Source organism: Doryrhamphus excisus, linkage group LG10 (genome assembly GCF_037039965.1).
Source record: "Doryrhamphus excisus strain RoL-2023G ecotype Guam linkage group LG10, RoL_Dexc_Guam_v1.1, whole genome shotgun sequence".
Taxonomy (NCBI): domain Eukaryota; kingdom Metazoa; phylum Chordata; class Actinopteri; order Syngnathiformes; family Syngnathidae; genus Doryrhamphus; species Doryrhamphus excisus.
Genome location: NC_136366.1, coordinates 22,055,271 through 22,066,698, shown reverse-complemented (window position 1 = coordinate 22,066,698; position 11,428 = coordinate 22,055,271). Strand labels below are relative to the sequence as shown.

At 39.8% G+C, this 11,428-nt stretch overlaps 1 long non-coding RNA gene across 1 annotated transcript; it reads right to left on the bottom strand.

Annotated features, from left to right (window-relative positions):
• Window positions 1–2,680: 2,680 nt before the first annotated feature.
• LOC144901197 (uncharacterized) lies at window positions 2,681–4,036 on the bottom strand. The gene is made up of 3 exons (XR_013629347.1): window positions 3,898–4,036; window positions 3,436–3,672; window positions 2,681–3,006 (listed from the first exon to the last, which is right to left on the bottom strand). It is a non-coding gene; the product is annotated as an uncharacterized LOC144901197 (long non-coding RNA).
• Window positions 4,037–11,428: the final 7,392 nt, after the last annotated feature.

Below are 11,428 nucleotides of genomic sequence, written 5' to 3'. Positions count from 1 at the left end.
TGATCAGTGGAAAAAAGATGCACCTGAGCTCAATTTTGAGCTTCATGGCAAAGGCTGTGAATACTTATGTAAATGTGATTTTTTTGTTTTCTATTTTTAATAAATTCAAAAAAGTAAAAAAAAAAACTTTTTCACATTGTCATAATGGAGTATTTTGTGTAGAATTTTGAGGTAAGAGATTAAATTAATACAATTGGGAATGAGGCTGTAACTTGACAAAATGTGGAAAAAGTGAAGCGCTGTGAATACTTTCCGGATGTACTGTATGTGCCCTGGGATTGGCTGGCCACCGGTCCAGGGTGTACCCCGCCTCTCGCCCCAAATCAGGCTCCAGCATACCCCCACCCTAGTGAGGATAAGAGACATAGAAAATGAATGAATAACTAAACCATGTTGGTGTCATTCAACAGCTGTACTGTAATCTTACCTTGTCTAAGCTGTTGGGACCAAATTCTTGAGCGTCAACATCCTTCAGTATTCTGTTAAATGGATGGAGAATGCTGCACATGTAATTCATGTGGCAGCCAGAATATCTGTATTCATTAGTGCAGTCCAAAAAAGGAAAAGCAAGGCGATGGGGGCAGAAGGCATACCATGGAGCAGTCCAGAGACAAAAGAACTCCCAAAAGCAGCTGGAGGAGGTCGCGGTCCACTGGGCAGTACACTGAAAAAAATTTGGAGTGCCATTTACTTGAGAAAAGCTAGGTAACAATTTGCACGCACAATTCCCAAGCAACTTTTCCTTGGCAAACACTCTGGTCAAATTTACTTTTTTTGAATGAAAAAGATACTCTTTGCTAGTAAATTTGACCCCAAACTACCTTTGAATCTACTTCAAAATCCATATAAATGTACTCGCTTTTCAGGATTGTTTAACTAGTTTTCCCTGACTTTATTTGGAGCAAATTATAAGTAATATTTACATGATTTAAGCTACCACCTACACCACTTTTCTAATATGATTGTGTAGTATTTTTTTTAAGATGGCCTTCTTTGAATGAAATGATCTTAACACATCTTCTACAAAACATTATTTCAAACCAGAACAGCTTCACTGCATTTGTACTAAAGCTGTATTTACTTCCAGATAGCGGTGCACAAAAACACAACACAGCCACAGGTTGAGGCACCTGTGAAATTAATTCAACATTTCATAACTAAACCAAAGACCTGGGATTTATTCCCTTAATTGGGAATCGTATTATTAGAATGATTATTTTTTGACTTCCACTTTCCTCATGCAGGTATGGACTTCCCACACTAGTGTGCCAGACGCCTCCTTCTGGACATTTGGTGTCTACTATACACTCAATTGGAGTCCACCTGCAGTAAATTCAGTTGATTGGACATGATTTGGAAATATAACAACTGTCTATATAAGGTCCCACAGTTGACTGTGCATGTCAGAGCACAAACGCCAAGCATGAAGTCAAAAGAACTGTCTGTAGACCTGCGAGACAGGATTGTCTTGAGGCACAAATCTGGGGAAGGATACAGAAACATTTCTGCTGCTTTGAAGGTCCCAATGAGCACAGTGGCCCCCATTATTCGACTAGCCAGGATAGAAGGAAAAATGAATGCAGCAATATTTTCATCCAGGATATCTCTATATATTGCTGCATTCATTTTTCCTTCTATCCTGACTAGTCTGCCAGTTCCTGCTGCTGAAAAACATCCCCACAGCATGATGCTGCCACCACCATGCTTCACTGTAGGGATGGAGGCCACTGTGCTCATTGGGACCTTCAAAGCAGCAGAAATGTTTCTGTATCCTTCCCCAGATTTGTGCCTAAAGACAATCCTGTCTCGCAGGTCTACAGACAGTTCTTTTGACTTCATGCTTGGCGTTTGTGCTCTGACATGCACAGTCAACTGTGGGACCTTATATAGACAGTTATTATCTCAAGGATGATCAGTGGAAAAAAGATGCACCTGAGCTCAATTTTGAGCTTCATGGCAAAGGCTGTGAATACTTATGTAAATGTGATTTTTTTGTTTTCTATTTTTAATAAATTCAAAAACGTAAAAAAAAAAACCTTTTTCACATTGTCATAATGGAGTATTTTGAGCTAAGAGATTAAATTAATACAATTGGGAATGAGGCTGTAACTTGACAAAATGTGGAAAAAGTGAAGCGCTGTGAATACTTTCCGGATGTACTGTATGTGCCCTGGGATTGGCTGGCCACCGGTCCAGGGTGTACCCCGCCTCTCGCCCCAAATCAGGCTCCAGCATACCCCCACCCTAGTGAGGATAAGAGACATAGAAAATGAATGAATAACTAAACCATGTTGGTGTCATTCAACAGCTGTACTGTAATCTTACCTTGTCTAAGCTGTTGGGACCAAATTCTTGAGCGTCAACATCCTTCAGCATTCTGTTAAATGGATGGAGAAATCATTTCAATTATGGCAACTACAAAATCTAAAATCATCACAATGGTTAGTAGTCCAAACGACAAAGCTGCTTGACAATATTTGTTGGGTTTTTTTTTTTTTTTTTTTTTTTTTAAACAAAACACTCAAAATCAACTTAGTTCTTAACCCTAAGATGCATGAGTGACTGGACCCTACACTCTTCCATAAGAGTCCATATTTCTTGAAATGTATAAAAGCTAAGTTAAAAATTTGAATGGTATTATATTGAAAACATGTTTTTTTTCGGAATAACTGGAATATGAAATGATAAAAAAAAATTCATTATGAAGATATTTCAAGAAAACAACCTGACTGGGTCATTTTTGACCCACTTATGCATCTACGGGTTAATACACATTTTTCATCTGTGTCTTGAAACCTAACCTAAACAAAACTCTTTTTTCCTCACAACGGGATATCGTTGAGGAACTCCATTATCCAACTCTTTAAATCAATAAAACTTAAAAGGCTAAACTGCCATTTCCAGATTCAAATAACCATATACATATTGTAATGTTACCTTCTGTAGGGGTTGGCCACCTTGACCCCGGCGGCGGCCTCTCTGTGGCGCGTCCTTCACCCCAGGTGTCTAGAGATGGTGTATGTGTATAGGTGAAATTAAAGTTCCAAAATTCACTTCCATGGAATACTTGTCACAAACAAAAACTCCCGCTCCCCGACGGTATCCACAAGACTCAGGTCGCTAGCATACTTCAACAAATGTTTGCGCTACACGCGGTTCCCATGGCTTAGAGGACACTGCTGCTGCCAAAATAATCACATAACATATATAAAAGGGACGAATCCTTACACATTTAATAAACATAAAAATCTCCTGTTCTGCAACCGAAAACAGCTCGCAGTTGATAGCGAGCTAGCTAGCTAGCTAGCTAGCTGGCTGGCAGGCTAAAGGTAAGCTAATGCTAACGTCGCGTATGTCACATTATGACACTGACGTAAACATTGAACAGGAACAGGAAAGGTGACAGAAAACAAGTCAGATAAGCATATGACCTACCCATATGGCTCCACATCGATGAATTTCCTTGTTAAACGACTGTCCACGTCGTCTTCCATTGTCTTCCCGTGAAAACATGGCGCCCTCGAACTTCGTCTTGGGAAGTCTGAGCTCAAACGATCCTCTGACGCATGCGCAGAATGGCATGGCACAAGGTGGCCATGTTCACTGTTAGTAGCTGCTGCAATCAATTACAGGTGTGACCGGTGGACCAGCCTCCTGCCATAGAAGGGAGTTCTGTAAAACAAAAAAAGGAGGGAAAGCGCAGTCAATATGCTTTCAAACTATATAGAATTCAGCCTGCTGTCTGCTTTAGTTTTTTGAATATGAGCCTCTGACGTTGAAGGCCGTGTGCTACTTAAGCTAGCTCAATGTATGCCGTTTAAAGGTCACTTAAAGCCATTTAACAATTATAATGTTTTAATAGCGTGTACAAAGAGTACAGAGAGTTTGCGTACTTACTACTCACACTTGTTCAATTTTCTTCAAAGTGCGTAAGAAGCAGGTTGCCCTCAGGCCGTCCCTCTTTTATTTGAAACCGCTCTATAGCGTGCCGGGCGGGGCTTCCGGCCGTCCGTGCTTCATCTGAATGTTGCGACCATCGTTTCCGGAAAGTGCGTCATGGCCCTTTAAGAAAAATGGCATTGTGGGAAGTCTGTGTGCTGTAGTTCTGCGTTTTTGGCACTAGGTGTCTCTGTTCTGCTTGTACACAGTGTGAACGCACTTAAGTGCAAGTATGCAAGTGTATGTTAAAAGTTGGCTTCTGCATGCATGTGCTTCTACCATATAAGACCATTCACTCGGGAAAGAGACGCCCACAGGAGGACTGAGGCTTCCAAAAGAAGACTTTGACTTTGTACCGCCCATAAGCGAGATAGGTCAGAGTCATCCAAGCTCTCGTCCACCTGTTATTTTTGGAGAAAAGGTCTCTGATTTGCTGTGCTAACCCACTGTTCTTTTAAGGAGAAGGACCTTTGGTCAAGCAACTTTTTCCTACGGAGCGACAAATTCTTGGAACTCCGCACCAAGTGCCTGATCTACCCACTATTGCTTCATTTTCCAAGCATCTTCAACTTTGGAAAATCAAACCCGTTGCCACTGATTGTGATCATTTTTAACTTGTCCACTGCTGCTGATTTGTTGTGTGTTATTATCTATTGTATGTTATAATGTTGCATTTTTACATAGTTGGGTAGCCACAAATTATAACTGCTAATTCATTATTGTAGTATGTCATAAGTCTGTAATTCTGTCATCATTTATCTTTTATTCTTAGGCAGGAGAGCAACGTGCAATTCAACAAGCACTTTATATTTCTGTTCTATACACTCTAAAAAAAATATAGTGGCTCAGCTTAATTCAATGAAGGTAACAATTTGCGTCAATCTTTTTAAGAAATTCCAACTAAAACCTTTCAGTAAATCCAACAAGTCTTTTAATGTTAGAAACTAAGTTATTTAAGGACAACCGACATGATTTACTTCATCCTGCAAACAGTTAATTAAGGTGAACCAACTTCATTTTAATAAAATGGTTCAAGTTCAATTCAGGTGAACCAACTCAATTTTAATAAAATGGTTCAAGTTCAATGAAGTTGTCAATATAATTAATTTAAGCTATTCCAGCTCATTTGTTTTTCATTCCTCATCACAAATATTTCAAATTGTTTTCTCAATTGTTTTTTTTTATCAATAACGTTAATTTTATGAACATAAATACAGTTCAGTCAGTTTAATGGTCAAACTTGTTTATTACATATAATCAGTGGTGGAAAGTAACGGAGTAAATTTACTTGAGTACAGATTTTAAGGATTTGTACTTTACTCGAGTAGAAAATTGATTTCATACTCTTACTCGAGTAACATTTTGACAGAGCTACTTTTACTTGTAGTGGAGTAAATTTGACAAGGAGGATTTGTACTCTTACTCAAGTACTGAAGTCGTGTACTCACTCCACCACTGCATATAATGGCCAACTTGTCCAACTGTTTACCATCAAATAAACATGGAGGAGCTCCAAATGAAGACATGAAATCAAATATTACATATTATACATATTTCTTCCTGAAGAATATTGAAACATATTTTACATAGCAGTCATACTTCTTCCAAAAAAGAACACAGAATATATCAAATGTGTACGTATGTATGTAGGTCTAAATATTGACAGCTAACAGCTCAAAAGTAAAAAAAAAAAAAATGACAAACTAGTCTTCAAAATGATCCTTCAAAGAAATGACTTGTATTAAACTGCATTAAACATAACAGTGAAATTAGAATGCAGCCTAATTTTCAGTGCAGCAGTTTAGCTTTTAGAGACATTACCTTGGGACTTGCTCTCAGAGCATCCAGCTCAAGGAATATCTTTTGAAATACCTCAAAAGTGCTTTTCAGGTAACTCTTTTGGGTAACTCAGGTTGAGTGCATACATTAGTCCCATGAGCAAGGCACATGCTCTTGGGACAGTCAGGCCATCCAGGACTTCTGCTCCCTCAATCACCACTGTTGCGTTGGCTGGTTCAGATGCCCCTCTGCTCACAACAATCTTCATCACTTCATCACCATTCTGGCATAAGTAGATCAGAGTCAACATCAGTGTTTTTTGTCTTATGTAAAAACAAGAATAATGTACAGTGAATCTGCACTTGGGTTAACTTCAGGATTTAACGTGGGCTTTGGGGATGGCTGTTTAGTAGCAAAACAAACATTTTTAATGACATACTTTTGACAAACAAACGCTGCCCATAAAGTTCTGATAAAACGTAGAAAACTTTCACTTTTCACCAAACTTCCTGAATATATCACTGATGGTCCTGATTTTGGTTCCTATCATTCAGTTGCACCCAGTCATTCAGTCTGCCACCCCTAAATACTGCCCAGGTTAAATCCTTGAAGTTGAAGTGTTGGATTACTTAGCAGCTGTTCTTTAAAGAGATCCTCCTCCTGTTCTCTCAGGTACACGATTAGGCTACGGATTGCAGCTTCTCTCCTACTTTCTACCGACTGGTCCTGTAAATAAAATAATACAAGAAAATGAAACAATCTTTAAAAAGATGAATTTATGATTTATTGATTGAAATATTTATTTAACTAACCCATCAACACCTCCTAAAAATAAAGTGATTTTTTTTTCTATTTGAAATGAACCTTGTTACATTTATTTATACCTCTAGCAGCATGTTCTTTATGTGCTGAATCTCCTCCTCTTGAGGACACCAGTGCCATTATTTTTGGGGTATACTGGTCCAGTTTTGCCATGAATGTTCTCTCAAGGCAACCAGCGGTGATCCTTCTGAATTCTTCATTTATCTGTATAAAATACAAATAAAAAGGTGCAATTTGTTCATGTAGTAAATTGACTGACATAGCACATACTGCAAACCATTTTATAAAACAATATTAACCTGAGTTGCATCGAAAAGAGCCGGCCATCGGTCTCTTATGTCACAGATTTGTGGTGCTTGTGGTGCAACTTCCTGCCTGCGAATGGAGAAAGTCTTTGCCATTTTCTCACTGATGACCTGGCAGTTGTTCCTCTTCTTTACTTCATCAAGGAGCTCCAAAGTTCCTTCTGTTTCTCCTTGTGGGTGAGGAGGTAAATAGTTCACCTCTGCCTGCCCTTCTTGGCTTTTTTTTTGGATATTCTTTGCAGGGGCTTTCTCATGCTCTATGCTCGCTTCTTTCTGAGAGAGTTCACATCAAGCTCAGGGCATCCTAGCCCTCTCCATTTAGATCTATAGCTGGCCATTTTATGTTTTAGTCTTTGTTGCCATGCGTAGCATCCATTATATGACCCTGGTTCTTTAAGGCAAGGATGCTTCTGAATCAGTGCCTCAGCAACATGGTTAAACTGCGCACTAGTGGGGTAAGATGCTTTCAGCCAGCTTCTCAAGGATGTCTGGAGGCAAAGGATTGTGGCAAAGTTGAGCTGAATTCCATCCTTCTTGAAAACTTCATTTCCTGAGGCCAGCACAAGCTCTGTGTCGTAAGCAAAATTAGGTACAGGAAATGTAGTGGGCCAACACTGTGTACGGTGAGTAACCTGTTCAGGTGATGAAAGTGTGATCAGTGTGTCCTGCGATCCAGAGGAACAGCTGCTGCTAGCAGGATGGACAGAGGTCTCAGAATTAGGGAGCGAGGCTACTGATGCACTTTCAAAGGAACTGTCAGTACCCATCAGTAAAGGTCAGAGTAACTGTAGGAGGTTCAACAATGTGAACCACCTTAATGGTATCCTTGTCCTTGGTGTCACTTGTTGAGGTAAGAGAAAAATATTCCTCTCCAAAGTCAGCATCCTTATAATGCAAGGTAAAGTTCCCATCAAGCCCAAATTTCTCCCTCACAATAGACTCAAGTTCATCAGGGATTCCATCCGGTAAGTCCAGTTTGCCAATTTCACGGTCCTGAAGAATGATCCCAAGTTTGGCTTGAGGAGACATCAGGGTATCTATTAGAGAAAACATGACATCAGTTTGGGTTCTAGAATACATGCAGACACATCATATAATCATCATCATTCAGTATGGGAGAAGAATATGACCACTAAAAATGACTCTAGATAAATAAAAGCTTTGGACTTTGAATTTTCATCACATTTATCATATAGTAAACTAGTATGCTGACAAGTACTGGTTGATTCAGTCTCCAAGAAATTTGACATCACACATCCGTGACATTTCCTCATCATCAAACTTCACACCAAGTCTTAGATTTGTGTCCATAAGTATACTTCTACAAAAGCCAATGCAAAGAATCCTATATGCCTGCTTATACTATGATTAAATGTTGAAGACTTTTATTTCTGTGGCAAAGACAAGGATAGGAACAAAGCTTTGTTCACTTGAACATTTCCCCCTGAAGAATAATGTCATAAAAGTCAAACTACAAAGATCTTGTACCATCTTGTTGTCCATCTCGTGTCAGTATTATGGAGCTCATATTTACAACTACTACTAATCATAATTTCAGATCTCCATATTGGCATAGTCATCAAGAGCCTAACATCCTCTCCTCAGCGAGAATCAGTGTGGTCTGGGTTTAAAAGTCTTACCATGCTTCTGGCAAATTGACAAACTAATATTGTCTCATGTTTGATTATAGGTTGAACATTATCACACTTCATCACAAAAATATGATTGGAATACACACATTCAAGGAGTTGTATATTCTCACTACACCTGCAAGTGAAAATGATCATTTGTGCTCAAGTGTGGGGCAAGCACGTTCATTGAAAAAAAACAACAACTTTGTTTTTGTAATGAGACAGTAACCCCATATACAGAGAGGATGATGCCATTTTTGAGGTCTCTCCTATAAACTCAAACAAATGATGAGTTATACTGACCCCTTTGCAATCTATGGTACATTCATGTAGCACTTCTGGGTCACCATACGCTTCCCTGCAACACCGTATGCTGCCATGGGGAAGATGTCAAACAACTCACGAGGCTCAATGAGCTTGAAAACACTTGTTGTGTTTCTAAGATGCTCAATATACCATGAATTGAAACATTTGACAATGAAGCCAACCTTGCCATTTATGACAACAAGCTGCATCAATTCTACAAAATCTGGCAGACCACCTGTTGAACCATGTGCCAAGATCATGCCAGTGGAATAACTGGTGCCACTGTAGCACACTGTGTTTGCCATGTGGACAAATGATTCACCAGGGAATTTTCATTCCACTGCTTTCTTAATGTCTTCCCTCAGCACAGTCAAATCCACTGTTGACACTTTTGCTACTTGTAGAGACTGAACAATTTTACTGCCATGTAGATGGTATGCAATCATTAACTGATGCTTCACTGCAAGAGACAACAGAATGTTTCGGAAGCTATGCGTATGTCTGACCACACGCTTCAAAAAGCTGTGCTTAGCTTCAAAGCGCATAGTCCACAAAGTGAACCAAATGAACCAAGTGGACCAAAAGCTTTCATCTGGCTGGTGTGGGTAGTGTTCAAGAAAATGATGCTTTCCTGAGGGAAAACCTCCAGGAATCTGTGCCGATGCTCAGAAATCTTGCTTTCAAGGAAACAAACAGCGAGGTCTGTGTGAACAGGAGAAAGGACAAGTTCAACTATGTCCTTAAGGTTCAGAAGGATCAGCCATGCTGGTTCATTCTCAGGGATTCTTTCTCCAACTATCAGGGGAAGGAGGCGAAGCAAAGCCCAGTTTTCATGGGCATTTCCACCAACAGTTTTTCTTGCAGCAAAAGTCAGTGGAACTGGTTGCGGTGCATCCGTTCTATCTGTCCATCTGTATGGGAACTCTTTGATTCATTGATTTCATTCCTCGAGTGTGAAATATTTCTCTTTGATGAACACATTTAGGCATAGTGCTAACTCTAAAGGCACAACGCCTTCAAAGAGATCATGTAGCAAATCAGGTGGATAGCCAGATAAAACATTGAAATATTTGAGTTTGTCAGTCAGTGGGCACTGTCTCTTTACTCCATAACAATGAGAAGAATGCACTTGTATCTCTCTGTGCTGTCTGAACATGCAACCTGTGCTCTTGTGTTGTTCCTGTTTTAACTTCACTCACCTGGAATTGAGATCTTTCTCCAAGACAGAACCTGCAGGTGTGTGTACTTGTGAGACGTGAGAAGCTCTCCACAAACCCTCCAATAGAGTGGGCACCAAGGTTATCTGCAACGACACAATACACAGTACCTTTGACTCGTAGACCTATTGAAGGAATGTAAAGTCCTTCTTCTTCTAGGCTGGCAAGGAAGGTCCTTAAGCAGTGGTTCTAACACAGCACTATAGCCAAACTTTTGAACATCATCAGCCTTGCAGAGAATGGCAAGGTAGATTGATGTGAGCGAGGATCTGAGCAATGGTGGCACATTGGCTAAAACCCAATACACAGCAGTCATTTTGTGTTTTTTTCTTGATGTGCCAAGTGGATTACACACTTCAAAATCATCCACATACAGAATGAGAGAAATGGCTGGATTCTTTTCTCATAGCAATTTATTGTTTTTCAAATGTATGCCATCATGAAATGAATTGTAGTGAGTGTCAGAGCTGCTGTCTGCTTCAGAGCTATGTTTGAGCAAATCCTGGATCTCTTTTTTTCTTCAAAACCTCATGCAAGGACTTTCAAATTGGTACATGTTGGAAACTTTTCTTCTCCCTGAGAAGAACTGAGAAGACATGATTAGATATTCTGTAGGTTCCACCATGGAAAAATGCTCCCTTCTTTTGTAGGTGGAAAGGTGGAAAGAGGAGCAGTATGTCCTAGAGCTAATGTCATTGGCTTAGACTTGCACAGATAGGTCTGTCGCCATCTCTGAGATGATCACATCATCAACTTTTCATCAACAATTATGCCTCTTTAAGCATGACTGTAAAATATCTTTCAAAAGAGGACCTGAAGCTGATGAAGAAATAAAGTGCAGTTCTTCCACTAACTCATGAATACACCTTTGTGGTACATTGAATATGCTTTCCATTTTCAACAGCAGGTGGGCTACATTTTTTTCAATGAAGTTGCAGTGGCAGTTCTCTCATTTCTTCATCTTCAGGATCTTCACTCACTGTAACCTCCATATCCTCGTCAAAAGGATCATATCAAAAGGACCCCTGTATTTGAAAGATGAACATACAGTACCTCTGCAAGAGCTCAGGCTTGAAGTCATCCAGGGAATGAGGAGTGTGTTTCCGGCTCCTATGAGAGGCAAATGTTCCAGAAATGTTTGTTTTGAGAGCAAGAGCAATTTTCAAAAACACAAGACACTGTTTCCTGCTTTTTTAAATGACGGCCAATGTGTTCAAAGTATTCTCTTTCTGTGGAGATGGTGTTTAAAGAGCAACATGAACATTTCAAAGACAGAACTTCTCTGCGTGTCCCTGTCTCACGAGTTGAATGGCTTCTTGACAGATGGGTTCTCAGGCTGCCCCATGTTTTAAACGAGCAATAACGCTCCCAATAACGCTCCCAATGGAGGCAAGGGAGAAGTTCTCCACCATGGCCACCATGGTCTAAG